Source organism: Nerophis ophidion, linkage group LG29 (genome assembly GCF_033978795.1).
Source record: "Nerophis ophidion isolate RoL-2023_Sa linkage group LG29, RoL_Noph_v1.0, whole genome shotgun sequence".
NCBI classification, from domain to species: Eukaryota; Metazoa; Chordata; class Actinopteri; order Syngnathiformes; family Syngnathidae; genus Nerophis; species Nerophis ophidion.
The window spans coordinates 12,458,124-12,474,622 of record NC_084639.1 but is presented as its reverse complement, the minus strand read 5'-3'; the positions used below and the strand labels follow the sequence as shown (position 1 = coordinate 12,474,622).

The 16,499-nt window shown below is 26.0% G+C and overlaps 2 long non-coding RNA genes across 3 annotated transcripts in view; one reads left to right on the top strand and one right to left on the bottom strand.

Moving 5' to 3' along the window:
- Positions 1-2,828, top strand: part of LOC133546139 (uncharacterized) — an 88,707-nt gene extending 85,879 nt beyond the window's left edge. For both annotated transcript variants that reach the window (XR_009804998.1, XR_009804999.1), the window contains one exon: positions 2,537-2,828. This is a non-coding gene — a long non-coding RNA (uncharacterized LOC133546139). The remainder of the gene's footprint in view (positions 1-2,536) is intronic.
- LOC133546141 (uncharacterized) overlaps positions 2,469-16,499 on the bottom strand; it is a 141,558-nt gene continuing 127,527 nt past the window's right edge. Inside the window, exon 4 of the long non-coding RNA XR_009805000.1 lies at positions 2,469-2,712. This is a non-coding gene — a long non-coding RNA (uncharacterized LOC133546141). The remainder of the gene's footprint in view (positions 2,713-16,499) is intronic.

Genomic DNA, 16,499 nt, shown 5'->3' with positions numbered 1-16,499 from the left:
TATGTCAATATGTTGAATAAATGTTTGTTAGTATGTTGAATGAAACTATGTTGAATGAATGTATGTTAGTATGTTGAATGAAAGTATGTTGAATGAATATGTATTTGTGTGTATATATATATATATATACATATATAGGCATATATATGTAAATATATACAATGTATATATATACATATGTGTGTATATATATGTGTATCTATATACATAAATATATATACATGTACATATATATATATATACACATGTATATATGCATGTATATATATACATATATACATGGATATACATGTATATATGTATATACATATGTACAACATACTCTCATTCAACATACTAACATACATTAATTCAACATACATTCATTCAACATACTTTCATTCAAAATACTGACAAACATTCATTCAACATACTAACACACTTTCATTGAACATACTAACATACATTCATTCAACATACTAACACACTTTCATTTAAAATACTTTCATTCAAAATACTAACATAAATTAATTCAACATACTAACATACATTCATTCAACATACTTTCATTCAAAATACTAATCATACATTCATTCAACATATTAACATACTTTCATTCAACATACTAACATACATTCATTCAACATACTAACATACATTCATTCAACATAACATACTTTCATTCAACATACTAACATACTTTCATTCAATAGACTTTTATTCAACATACTAACATACATTCATTCAATAGACTTTTATTCAACATACTAACATACATTCATTCAATAGACTTTTATTCAACATACTAACATACATTCATTCAATAGACTTTTATTCAACATACATTCATTCAACATATTAACATACTTTCATTCAACATACTAACATACTTTCATTCAACATACTAACATACTTTCATTCAACATACTAACATACATTCATTCAACATACTAACATACAATAGACTTTTATTCAACTAACTAACATACATTCATTCAATAGACTTTTAGTCAACATACTTTCATTCAAAATACTAATCATACATTCATTCAACGTACTAACATACATTCATTCAACATATTAACATACTTTCATTCAACATACTTTCATTCAACATACTAACATACTTTCATTCAATAGACTTTTATTCAACATACTAACATACATTCATTCAACATACTTTCATTCAAAATACTAATCATACATTCATTCGACATATTAACATACATTCATTCAACATACTAACATACTTTCATTCAACATACTAACATACATTCAATCAACACACTAACATACATTCATTCAACATATTAACATACTTTCATTCAACATTCTTTCATTCAACATACATTCATTCAACATATTAACATACTTTCATTCAACATATTAACATACATTCATTCAACATACAACATACTTTCATTCAATAGACATTCATTCAACATACTTTCATTCAAAATACTAACATACATTCATTCAACATACATTTATTCAACATATTAACATACATTCATTCAACATACTAACATATTCGTTCAACATAATTTCAATCAACATACTAACATACATTCATTCAACATACTTTCAGTCAAAATACTGACAAACATTCATTCAACATACTAACACACTTTCATTGAACATACTAACATACATTCATTCAACATAGTTTCATTCAACATACTAACATATTTTCATTTAAAATACTTTCATTCAAAATACTAACATAAATTAATTCAACATACTAATCATACATTCATTCAACATATTAACATACTTTCATTCAACATACTAACATACATTCATTCAATAGACTTTTATTCAACATACTAACATACATTCATTCAACATATTAACATACTTTCATTCAACATACTAACATACATTCATTCAATAGACTTTTATTCAACATACTAATCATACATTCATTCAACATATTAACATACTTTCATTCAACATACTAACATACATTCATTCAATAGACTTTTATTCAACATACTAACATACATTCATTCAACATAATTTCATTCAAAATACTAATCATACATTCATTCAACATATTAACATACATTCATTCAACATATTAACATACATTCATTCAACATACTAACATACATTCATTCAATAGACTTTTATTCAACATACAAACATACATTCATTCAACATATTAACATACTTTCATTCAACATACTAACATACATTCATTCAAAATATTAACATACATTCATTCAACATACTAACATATTCGTTCAACATAATTTCATTCAACATACTAACATACATTCATTCAATATATATACATATATATTGAATGTATGTATATATACATATATCTGTATATAAATACATGTAAAAATACATGTATTTATATATATAATATACTAACAGACATTCATTCAAAATACAAACATACATCTATTCAACATACGTTCATTCAACACACTTTCATTCAACATATCATACATTCATTCAGTGGACTAACATATATTCAGTGGAGGCTCCTCTATGGGGTCTTGGGGCAATAGGATGTTAACCCCTTCCTTTACTATTGTTACCTCAGGTGGCCCTTGGCAAAGGCCTAGTACCTGACTGACCCCTAGCCAGGGATACGGCGAAGACCTCAACAGCAGAGCAGATGGAAGAACTACCACAATGGCTGCGATGGCGAAAGAAGGCTGCAGCAGAAAAGGGTCTTCAGTCGTCTTGGACTCCATGCCTTTGGACCCTGACCCGATTCTGTCAAAGATCGTGTCAAGCAGAGTCAAAGTCATGCACTGGCATCCTCCATAAAGGGATACCCCTACCAGGAGGATCGTCATACTCGTTTGAGTGACCGCCACTGATGATGATGATTCTATCCATCTATATATATATATATATATATATATATATATATATATATATATATATATATATATATATATAAAAACAAGAATGAGAAAGATTTTCCACTTTCAAAACTTCAACAATTATTTTGCTCGGTTCCCAAATGTTTATTGTGTGTTGTTAAAATAAAAGGTGATGTAACACAGTGGTGAACATGCCCTTTCCCAACTGCTTTGGCACATGTTGCCGCCATGAAATTCAAAGTTAATTATTATTGGCAAAAAAAAATAAAGTTTGAGTTTGAACATCAAATATCTTGTCTTTGTAGCATATTAAACTGAATATGGGTTGAAAAGGATTTAAAAGTATGTTGAATGAATGTATGTTAGTATGTTATATATACATGTATATATATATGTATATATATACATGTATTTTTACATGTATATATACATATATATTTATATATATATATATATATGTATGTGAGTATGTTGAATGAATGTATGTTAATATGTTGAATAAAAGTATGTTAGTATGTTGAATGAAAGTATGTTAGTATGTTGAATGAATGTATGTTAGTATGTTGAATGACAGTATGTTGAATGAATTTGTTAGTATGTTGATTGAAAGTGTGTTGAATTAATGTATGTTAGTATGTTGAATGAATGTATGTTGAATGAAAGTATGTTAGTATGTTAAATGAAAGTATGTTAGTATGTTGAATGAAAGTATGTTAGTATGTTGAATGAATGTATGTTAGTATGTTTAATGAAAGTATGTTGAATGAAATTATGTTAGTATGTTGAATGAAAGTATGTTAGTATGTTGAATGAATGTATGTTAATATGTTGAATAAAAGTATGTTAGTATGTTGAATGAAAGTATGTTAGTATGTTGAATGAATGTATGTTAGTATGTTGAATGACAGTATGTTGAATGAATTTGTTAGTATGTTGATTGAAAGTGTGTTGAATGAATGTATGTTAGTCTGTTGAATTAATGTATGTTAGTATGTTGAATGAATGTATGTTGAATGAAAGTATGTTAGTATGTTAAATGAAAGTATGTTAGTATGTTGAATGAAAGTATGTTAGTATGTTGAATGAATGTATGTTAGTATGTTTAATGAAAGTATGTTGAATGAAATTATGTTAGTATGTTGAATGAAAGTATGTTAGTATGTTGAATGAATGTATGTTAATATGTTGAATAAAAGTATGTTAGTATGTTGAATGAAAGTATGTTGAATGAAAGTATGTTAGTATGTTGAATGAATGTATGTTAATATGTTGAATAAAAGTATGTTAGTATGTTGAATGAAAGTATGTTGAATGAAAGTATGTTAGTATGTTGAATGAAAGTATGTTGAATGAAAGTATGTTAGTATGTTAAATGAAAGTATGTTAGTATGTTGAATGAAAGTATGTTAGTATGTTGAATGAATGTATGTTAGTATGTTTAATGAAAGTATGTTGAATGAAATTATGTTAGTATGTTGAATGAAAGTATGTTAGTATGTTGAATGAAAGTATGTTAGTATGTTGAATGAAAGTATGTTAGTATGTTGAATGAAAGTATGTTAGTATGTTGAATGAATGTATATTGAATGAAAGTATGTTGTATGTTGAATGAATGTATGTTAGTATGGTGAATGAATGTATGTTGAATGAAATTATGTTAGTATGTTGAATGAAAGTATGTTAGTATGTTGAATGAAAGTATGTTAGTATGTTGAATGAAAGTATGTTAGTATGTTGAATGAATGTATGTTAGTATGTTGAATGAAAGTATGTTGAATGAAAGTATGTTAGTATGTTGAATGAAAGTATGTTGAATGAAAGTATGTTAGTATGTTGAATGAAAGTATGTTGAATGAAAGTATGTTAGTATGTTGAATGAAAGTATGTTGAATGAAAGTATGTTAGTATGTTGAATGAAAGTGTTAATATGTTGAATGAATGTATGTTAGTATGTTGAATGAAAGTATGTTAGTATGTTGAATGAAAGTATGTTGAATGAAAGTATGTTAGTATGCTGAATGAACGTATGTTAGTATGTTGAATGAAAGTATGTTAGTATGTTGAATGAATGTATATTGAATGAAAGTATGTTGTATGTTGAATGAAAGTATGTTGAATGAAAGTATGTTAGTATGTTGAATGAAAGTATGTTGAATGAAAGTATGTTAGTATGTTGAATGAATGTATATTGAATGAAAGTATGTTGTATGTTGAATGAATGTATGTTAGTATGGTGAATGAATGTATGTTAGTATGTTGAATGAAAGTATGTTGTATGTTGAATGAAAGTATGTTAGTATGTTGAATGAATGTATGTTAGTATGTTGAAAGAAAGTATGTTAGTATGTTGAATGAAAGTATGTTAGTATGTTGAATGAAAGTATGTTAGTATGTTGAATGAAAGTATGTTAGTATGTTGAATGAATGTATGTTAATATGTTGAATGAAAGTATGTTAGTATGTTGAATGAAAGTATGTTAGTATGTTGAATGAAAGTATGTTAGTACGTTGAATGAATGTATGTTAGTATGTTGAATGAATGTATATTGAATGAAAGTTTGTTGTATGTTGAATGAATGTATGTTAGTATGGTGAATGAATGTATGTTAGTATGTTGAAAAAAAGTATGTTGAATGAATGTATGTTAGTATGTTGAATGTGTATGTTAGTATGTTGAATGAATGTATGTTTGTATGTTGAATGAATTTATGTTAGTATGTTGAAAGAAAGTATGTTGAATGAATGTATGTCAGTATGTTGAATGAAAGTATGTTGAAAAAATGTATGTTAGTATGTTGAATGAAAGTGTTAGTATGTTGAAAGAAAGTATGTTGAATGAATGTATGTTGGTATGTTGAATGAATGTATGCTAATATGTTGAATGAATGTATGTTAATATGTTGAATGAAAGTATGTTAGTATGTTGAATGAAAGTATGTTAGTATGTTGAATGAAAGTATGTTAGTATGTTGAATGAAAGTATGTTGAATGAAAGTATGTTAGTATGTTGAATGAATGTATGTTAGTATGTTGAATGAAAGTATGTTAGTATGTTGAATGAAAGTATGTTGAATGAAAGTATGTTAGTATGTTGAATGAATGTATGTTAGTCTGTTGAATTAATGTATGTTAGTATGTTGAATGAATGTATGTTAGTATGTTGAATGAAAGTATGTTAGTATGTTGAATGAATGTATGTTAGTCTGTTGAATTAATGTATGTTAGTATGTTGAATGAATGTATGTTAGTATGTTGAATGAAAGTATGTTAGTATGTTGAATGAAAGTATGTTGAATGAAAGTATGTTAGTATGTTGAATGAATGTATGTTAGTCTGTTGAATTAATGTATGTTAGTCTGTTGAATTAATGTATGTTAGTATGTTGAATGAATGTATGTTAGTATGTTGAATGAAAGTATGTTAGTATGTTGAATGAAAGTATGTTGAATGAAAGTATGTTAGTATGTTGAATGAATGTATGTTAGTCTGTTGAATTAATGTATGTTAGTATGTTGAATAAAAGTATGTTAGTATGTTGAATGAAAGTATGTTGAATGAAAGTATGTTAGTATGTTGAATGAATGTATGTTAGTATGTTGAATGAAAGTATGTTAGTATGTTGAATGAAAGTATGTTGAATGAAAGTATGTTAGTATGTTGAATGAATGTATGTTAGTCTGTTGAATTAATGTATGTTAGTATGTTGAATGAATGTATGTTAGTATGTTGAATGAAAGTATGTTAGTATGTTGAATGAAAGTATGTTGAATGAAAGTATGTTAGTATGTTGAATGAATGTATGTTAGTCTGTTGAATTAATGTATGTTAGTCTGTTGAATTAATGTATGTTAGTATGTTGAATGAATGTATGTTAGTATGTTGAATGAAAGTATGTTAGTATGTTGAATGAAAGTATGTTGAATGAAAGTATGTTAGTATGTTGAATGAATGTATGTTAGTCTGTTGAATTAATGTATGTTAGTATGTTGAATAAAAGTATGTTAGTATGTTGAATGAAAGTATGTTGAATGAAAGTATGTTGGTATGTTGAATGAAAGTATGTTAGTATGTTGAATGAATGTATGTTAGTATGTTGAATGAAAGTATGTTAGTATGTTGAATGAATGTATGTTAGTATGTTTAATGAAAGTATGTTGAATGAAAGTATGTTAGTATGTTGAATGAAATTATGTTGAATGAAAGTATGTTAGTATGTTGAATGAAATTATGTTGAATGAAAGTATGTTAGTATGTTGAATGAAAGTATGTTAGTATGTTGAATGAAAGTATGTTAGTATGTTGAATGAAAGTATGTTAGTATGTTGAATGAAAGTATGTTAGTATGTTGAATGAAAGTATGTTAGTATGTTGAATGAAAGTATGTTAGTACGTTGAATGAATGTATGTTAGTATGTTGAATGAATGTATATTGAATGAAAGTTTGTTGTATGTTGAATGAATGTATGTTAGTATGGTGAATGAATGTATGTTAGTATGTTGAAAAAAAGTATGTTGAATGAATGTATGTTAGTATGTTGAATGTGTATGTTAGTATGTTGAATGAATGTATGTTTGTATGTTGAATGAATTTATGTTAGTATGTTGAAAGAAAGTATGTTGAATGAATGTATGTCAGTATGTTGAATGAAAGTATGTTGAAAAAATGTATGTTAGTATGTTGAATGAAAGTGTTAGTATGTTGAAAGAAAGTATGTTGAATGAATGTATGTTGGTATGTTGAATGAATGTATGCTAATATGTTGAATGAATGTATGTTAATATGTTGAATGAAAGTATGTTAGTATGTTGAATGAAAGTATGTTAGTATGTTGAATGAAAGTATGTTGAATGAAAGTATGTTAGTATGTTGAATGAAAGTATGTTGAATGAAAGTATGTTAGTATGTTGAATGAATGTATGTTAGTATGTTGAATGAAAGTATGTTAGTATGTTGAATGAAAGTATGTTGAATGAAAGTATGTTAGTATGTTGAATGAATGTATGTTAGTCTGTTGAATTAATGTATGTTAGTATGTTGAATGAATGTATGTTAGTATGTTGAATGAAAGTATGTTAGTATGTTGAATGAAAGTATGTTGAATGAAAGTATGTTAGTATGTTGAATGAATGTATGTTAGTCTGTTGAATTAATGTATGTTAGTCTGTTGAATTAATGTATGTTAGTATGTTGAATGAATGTATGTTAGTATGTTGAATGAAAGTATGTTAGTATGTTGAATGAAAGTATGTTGAATGAAAGTATGTTAGTATGTTGAATGAATGTATGTTAGTCTGTTGAATTAATGTATGTTAGTATGTTGAATAAAAGTATGTTAGTATGTTGAATGAAAGTATGTTGAATGAAAGTATGTTGGTATGTTGAATGAAAGTATGTTAGTATGTTGAATGAATGTATGTTAGTATGTTGAATGAAAGTATGTTAGTATGTTGAATGAATGTATGTTAGTATGTTTAATGAAAGTATGTTGAATGAAAGTATGTTAGTATGTTGAATGAAATTATGTTGAATGAAAGTATGTTAGTATGTTGAATGAAATTATGTTGAATGAAAGTATGTTAGTATGTTGAATGAAAGTATGTTAGTATGTTGAATGAAAGTATGTTAGTATGTTGAATGAAAGTATGTTAGTATGTTGAATGAATGTATGTTAGTATGTTGAATGAAAGTATGTTGAATGAAAGTATGTTAGTATGTTGAATGAAAGTGTTAATATGTTGAATGAAAGTATGTTGAATGAAATTATGTTGAATGAAAGTATGTTAGTATGTTGAATGAAATTATGTTGAATGAAAGTATGTTAGTATGTTGAATGAAATTATGTTGAATGAAAGTATGTTAGTATGTTGAATGAAATTATGTTGAATGAAAGTATGTTAGTATGTTGAATGAAAGTATATTAGTATGTTGAATGAAAGTATGTTAGTATGTTGAATGAAAGTATGTTAGTATGTTGAATGAAAGTATGTTGAATGAAAGTATGTTGAATGAAAGTATGTTAGTATGTTGAATGAAAGTGTTAATATGTTGAATGAAAGTATGTTGAATGAAAGTATGTTAGTATATTGAATGAAAGTATGTTGAATGAAAGTATGTTAGTATGTTGAATGAACGTATGTTAGTATGTTGAATGAAAGTATGTTGAATGAAAGTATGTTAGTACGTTGAATGAATGTATATTGAATGAAAGTATGTTGTATGTTGAATGAATGTATGTTAGTATGGTGAATGAATGTATGTTAGTATGTTGAATGAATGTATATTGAATGAAAGTATGTTGTATGTTGAATGAATGTATGTTAGTATGGTGAATGAATGTATATTGAATGAAAGTATGTTGTATGTTGAATGAATGTATGTTAGTATGGTGAATGAATGTATGTTAGTATGTTGAATGAAAGTATGTTGAATGAAAGTATGTTAGTATGTTGAATGAATGTATGTTAGTATGTTGAATGAAAGTATGTTAGTATGTTGAATGAAAGTATGTTAGTATGTTGAATGAATGTATGTTAGTATGTTGAATGAAAGTATGTTAGTATGTTGAATGAAAGTATGTTAGTATGTTGAATGAACGTATGTTAGTATGTTGAATGAAAGTATGTTAGTATGTTGAATGAAAGTATGTTAGTATGTTGAATGAATGTATGTTAGTATGTTGAATGAATGTATATTGAATGAAAGTATGTTGTATGTTGAATGAATGTATGTTAGTATGGTGAATGAATGTATGTTAGTATGTTGAATGAAAGTATGTTGAATGAAAGTATGTTAGTATGTTGAATGAATGTATGTTAGTATGTTGAATGAAAGTATGTTAGTATGTTGAATGAAAGTATGTTAGTATGTTGAATGAATGTATGTTAGTATGTTGAATGAAAGTATGTTAGTATGTTGAATGAAAGTATGTTAGTATGTTGAATGAAAGTATGTTAGTATGGTGAATGAATGTATGTTAGTATGTTGAATGAAAGTATGTTGAATGAAAGTATGTTAGTATGTTGAATGAATGTATGTTAGTATGTTGAATGAAAGTATGTTAGTATGTTGAATGAAAGTATGTTAGTATGTTGAATGAACGTATGTTAGTATGTTGAATGAAAGTATGTTGAATGAAAGTATGTTAGTATGTTGAATGAAAGTATGTTAGTATGTTGAATGAATGTATATTGAATGAAAGTATGTTGTATGTTGAATGAAAGTATGTTAGTATGTTGAATGAAAGTATGTTAGTATGTTGAATGAAAGTATGTTGAATGAAAGTATGTTAGTACGTTGAATGAATGTATATTGAATGAAAGTGTGTTGTATGTTGAATGAATGTATGTTAGTATGGTGAATGAATGTATGTTAGTATGTTGAAAAAAAGTATGTTGAATGAATGTATGTTAGTATGTTGAATGTGTATGTTAGTATGTTGAATGAATGTATGTTTGTATGTTGAATGAATTTATGTTAGTATGTTGAATGAAAGTGTTAGTATGTTGAAAGAAAGTATGTTGAATGAATGTATGTCAGTATGTTGAATGAAAGTATGTTGAAAAAATGTATGTTAGTATGTTGAATGAAAGTGTTAGTATGTTGAAAGAAAGTATGTTGAATGAATGTATGTTGGTATGTTGAATGAATGTATGTTAATATGTTGAATGAAAGTATGTTAGTATGTTGAATGAAAGTATGTTGAATGAAAGTATGTTAGTATGTTGAATGAAAGTATGTTGAATGAAAGTATGTTAGTATGTTGAATGAATGTATGTTAGTCTGTTGAATTAATGTATGTTAGTATGTTGAATGAATGTATGTTAATATGTTGAATAAAAGTATGTTAGTATGTTGAATGAAAGTATGTTGAATGAAAGTATGTTAGTATGTTGAATGAAAGTATGTTAGTATGTTGAATGAATGTATGTTAGTATGTTGAATGAAAGTATGTTAGTATGTTGAATGAATGTATGTTAGTATGTTTAATGAAAGTATGTTGAATGAAAGTATGTTAGTATGTTGAATGAAATTATGTTGAATGAAAGTATGTTAGTATGTTGAATGAAAGTATGTTAGTATGTTAAATGAATGTATGTTAGTATGTTGAATGAAAGTATGTTGAATGAAAGTATGTTGGTATGTTGAATGAAAGTATGTTGAATGAAAGTATGTTAGTATGTTGAATGAAAGTGTTAATATGTTGAATGAAAGTATGTTGAATGAAATTATGTTGAATGAAAGTATGTTAGTATGTTGAATGAAATTATGTTGAATAAAAGTATGTTAGTATGTTGAATGAAAGTATGTTAGTATGTTGAATGAAATTATGTTGAATGAAAGTATGTTAGTATGTTGAATGAAATTATGTTGAATGAAAGTATGTTAGTATGTTGAATGAAAGTATGTTAGTATGTTGAATGAAAGTATGTTAGTATGTTGAATGAATGTATGTTAGTATGTTGAATGAAAGTATGTTGAATGAAAGTATGTTAGTATGTTGAATGAAAGTATGTTGAATGAAAGTATGTTAGTATGTTGAATGAAAGTGTTAATATGTTGAATGAAAGTATGTTGAATGAAAGTATGTTAGTAAGTTGAATGAAAGTATGTTGAATGAAAGTATGTTAGTATGTTGAATGAACGTATGTTAGTATGTTGAATGAAAGTATGTTAGTATGTTGAATGAAAGTATGTTAGTATGTTGAATGAAAGTATGTTAGTATGTTGAATGAAAGTATGTTAGTATGTTGAATGAATGTATATTGAATGAAAGTATGTTGTATGTTGAAAGAAAGTATGTTGAATGAAAGTATGTTAGTATGTTGAATGAAAGTATGTTGAATGAAAGTATGTTAGTACGTTGAATGAATGTATATTGAATGAAAGTATGTTGTATGTTGAATGAATGTATGTTAGTATGGTGAATGAATGTATGTTAGTATGTTGAATGAATGTATATTGAATGAAAGTATGTTGTATGTTGAATGAATGTATGTTAGTATGGTGAATGAATGTATGTTAGTATGTTGAATGAATGTATATTGAATGAAAGTATGTTGTATGTTGAATGAATGTATGTTAGTATGGTGAATAAATGTATATTGAATGAAAGTATGTTGTATGTTGAATGAATGTATGTTAGTATGGTGAATGAATGTATGTTGAATGAAAGTATGTTAGTATGTTGAATGAAAGTATGTTGAATGAAAGTATGTTAGTATGTTGAATGAATGTATGTTAGTATGTTGAATGAAAGTATGTTAGTATGTTGAATGAAAGTATGTTAGTATGTTGAATGAAAGTATGTTAGTATGTTGAATGAAAGTATGTTAGTATGTTGAATGAAAGTATGTTAGTATGTTGAATGAACGTATGTTAGTATGTTGAATGAAAGTATGTTAGTATGTTGAATGAAAGTATGTTAGTATGTTGAATGAATGTATGTTAGTATGTTGAATGAATGTATATTGAATGAAAGTATGTTGTATGTTGAATGAATGTATGTTAGTATGGTGAATGAATGTATGTTAGTATGTTGAATGAATGTATATTGAATGAAAGTATGTTGTATGTTGAATGAATGTATGTTAGTATGGTGAATGAATGTATGTTAGTATGTTGAATGAATGTATATTGAATGAAAGTATGTTGTATGTTGAATGAATGTATGTTAGTATGTTGAATGAAAGTATGTTGAATGAAAGTATGTTAGTATGTTGAATGAATGTATGTTAGTATGTTGAATGAAAGTATGTTAGTATGTTGAATGAAAGTATGTTAGTATGTTGAATGAACGTATGTTAGTATGTTGAATGAAAGTATGTTAGTATGTTGAATGAAAGTATGTTAGTATGTTGAATGAAAGTATGTTGAATGAAAGTATGTTAGTACGTTGAATGAATGTATGTTAGTATGTTGAATGAATGTATATTGAATGAAAGTGTGTTGTATGTTGAATGAATGTATGTTAGTATGGTGAATGAATGTATGTTAGTATGTTGAAAAAAAGTATGTTGAATGAATGTATGTTAGTATGTTGAATGTGTATGTTAGTATGTTGAATGAATGTATATTTGTATGTTGAATGAATTTATGTTAGTATGTTGAATGAAAGTGTTAGTATGTTGAAAGAAAGTATGTTGAATGAATGTATGTTGGTATGTTGAATGAATGTATGCTAATATGTTGAATGAATGTATGTTAATATGTTGAATGAAAGTATGTTAGTATGTTGAATGAAAGTATGTTAGTATGTTGAATGAAAGTATGTTGAAAAAATGTATGTTAGTATGTTGAATGAAAGTGTTAGTATGTTGAAAGAAAGTATGTTGAATGAATGTATGTTGGTATGTTGAATGAATGTATGCTAATATGTTGAATGAATGTATGTTAATATGTTGAATGAAAGTATGTTAGTATGTTGAATGAAAGTATGTTAGTATGTTGAATGAAAGTATGTTGAATGAAAGTATGTTAGTATGTTGAATGAAAGTATGTTGAATGAAAGTATGTTAGTATGTTGAATGAATGTATGTTAGTATGTTGAATGAAAGTATGTTAGTATGTTGAATGAAAGTATGTTGAATGAAAGTATGTTAGTATGTTGAATGAAAGTATGTTAGTATGTTGAATGAATGTATGTTAGTATGTTGAATGAAAGTATGTTAGTATGTTGAATGAAAGTATGTTAGTATGTTGAATGAAAGTATGTTAGTATGTTGAATGAATGTATGTTAGTATGTTTAATGAAAGTATGTTGAATGAAATTATGTTAGTATGTTGAATGAAATTATGTTGAATGAAAGTATGTTAGTATGTTGAATGAAAGTATGTTAGTATGTTGAATGAAAGTATGTTAGTATGTTGAATGAATGTATGTTAGTATGTTGAATGAAAGTATGTTGAATGAAAGTATGTTAGTATGTTGAATGAAAGTATGTTGAATGAAAGTATGTTAGTATGTTGAATGAAAGTGTTAATATGTTGAATGAAAGTATGTTGAATGAAAGTATGTTAGTATGTTGAATGAAAGTATGTTGAATGAAAGTATGTTAGTATGTTGAATGAACGTATGTTAGTATGTTGAATGAAAGTATGTTAGTATGTTGAATGAAAGTATGTTGAATGAAAGTATGTTAGTATGTTGAATGAAAGTGTTAATATGTTGAATGAAAGTATGTTGAATGAAAGTATGTTAGTATGTTGAATGAACGTATGTTAGTATGTTGAATGAAAGTATGTTAGTATGTTGAATGAAAGTATGTTGAATGAAAGTATGTTAGTATGTTGAATGAAAGTGTTAATATGTTGAATGAAAGTATGTTGAATGAAAGTATGTTAGTATGTTGAATGAAAGTATGTTGAATGAAAGTATGTTAGTATGTTGAATGAAAGTGTTAATATGTTGAATGAAAGTATGTTGAATGAAAGTATGTTAGTATGTTGAATGAAAGTATGTTGAATGAAAGTATGTTAGTATGTTGAATGAACGTATGTTAGTATGTTGAATGAAAGTATGTTAGTATGTTGAATGTAAGTATGTTAGTATGTTGAATGAAAGTATGTTAGTATGTTGAATGAAAGTATGTTAGTATGTTGAATGAATGTATATTGAATGAAAGTATGTTGTATGTTGAATGAAAGTATGTTGAATGAAAGTATGTTAGTATGTTGAATGAAAGTATGTTGAATGAAAGTATGTTAGTACGTTGAATGAATGTATGTTAGTATGTTGAATGAATGTATATTGAATGAAAGTATGTTGTATGTTGAATGAATGTATGTTAGTATGGTGAATGAATGTATGTTAGTATGTTGAATGAAAGTATGTTGAATGAAAGTATGTTAGTATGTTGAATGAATGTATGTTAGTATGTTGAATGAAAGTATGTTAGTATGTTGAATGAAAGTATGTTAGTATGTTGAATGAACGTATGTTAGTATGTTGAATGAAAGTATGTTAGTATGTTGAATGAAAGTATGTTAGTATGTTGAATGAAAGTATGTTAGTATGTTGAATGAAAGTATGTTAGTATGTTGAATGAATGTATATTGAATGAAAGTATGTTGTATGTTGAATGAAAGTATGTTAGTATGTTGAATGAAAGTATGTTAGTATGTTGAATGAAAATATGTTGAATGAAAGTATGATAGTATGTTGAATGAATGTATATTGAATGAAAGTTTGTTGTATGTTGAATGAATGTATGTTAGTATGGTGAATGAATGTATGTTAGTATGTTGAAAAAAAGTATGTTGAATGAATGTATGTTAGTATGTTGAATGTGTATGTTAGTATGTTGAATGAATGTATGTTTGTATGTTGAATGAATTTATGTTAGTATGTTGAATGAAAGTGTTAGTATGTTGAAAGAAAGTATGTTGAATGAATGTATGTCAGTATGTTGAATGAAAGTATGTTGAAAAAATGTATGTTAGTATGTTGAATGAAAGTGTTAGTATGTTGAAAGAAAGTATGTTGAATGAATGTATGCTAATATGTTGAATGAATGTATGTTAATATGTTGAATGAAAGTATGTTAGTATGTTGAATGAAAGTATGTTGAATGAAAGTATGTTAGAATGTTGAATGAAAGTATGTTAGTATGTTGAATGAAAGTATGTTAGTATGTTGAATGAAAGTATGTTAGTATGTTGAATGAAAGTATGTTGAATGAAAGTATGTTAGTATGTTGAATGAATGTATGTTAGTATGTTGAATGAAAGTATGTTAGTATGTTGAAAGTATGTTAGTATGTTGAATGAAAGTATGTTAGTATGTTGAATGAATGTATGTTAGTATGTTGAATGAATGTATGTTAATATGTTGAATAAAAGTATGTTAGTATGTTGAATGAAAGTATGTTAGTATGTTGAATGAATGTATATTGAATGAAAGTATGTTGTATGTTGAATGAATGTTGAATGAATGTATGTTAGTATGTTGAAAGAAAGTATGTTGAATGAATGTATGTTAGTATGTTGAATGTGTATGTTAGTATGTTGAATGAATGTATGTTTGTATGTTGAATGAATTTATGTTAGTATGTTGAAAGAAAGTATGTTGAATGAATGTATGTCAGTATGTTGAATGAAAGTATGTTGAAAAAATGTATGTTAGTATGTTGAATGAAAGTGTTAGTATGTTGAAAGAAAGTATGTTGAATGAATGTATGTTGGTATGTTGAATGAATGTATGCTAATATGTTGAATGAATGTATGTTAATATGTTGAATGAAAGTATGTTAGTATGTTGAATGAAAGTATGTTAGTATGTTGAATGAAAGTATGTTAGTATGTTGAATGAAAGTATGTTGAATGAAAGTATGTTAGTATGTTGAATGAATGTATGTTAGTATGTTGAATGAAAGTATGTTAGTATGTTGAATGAAAGTATGTTGAATGAAAGTATGTTAGTATGTTGAATGAATGTATGTTAGTCTGTTGAATTAATGTATGTTAGTATGTTGAATGAATGTATGTTGAATGAAAGTATGTTAGTATGTTGAATGAAAGTATGTTGAATGAAAGTATGTTAGTATGTTGAATGAATGTATGTTAGTCTGTTGAATTAATGTATGTTAGTCTGTTGAATTAATGTATGTTAGTATGTTGAATGAATGTATGTTAGTATGTTGAATGAAAGTATGTTAGTATGTTGAATGAAAGTATGT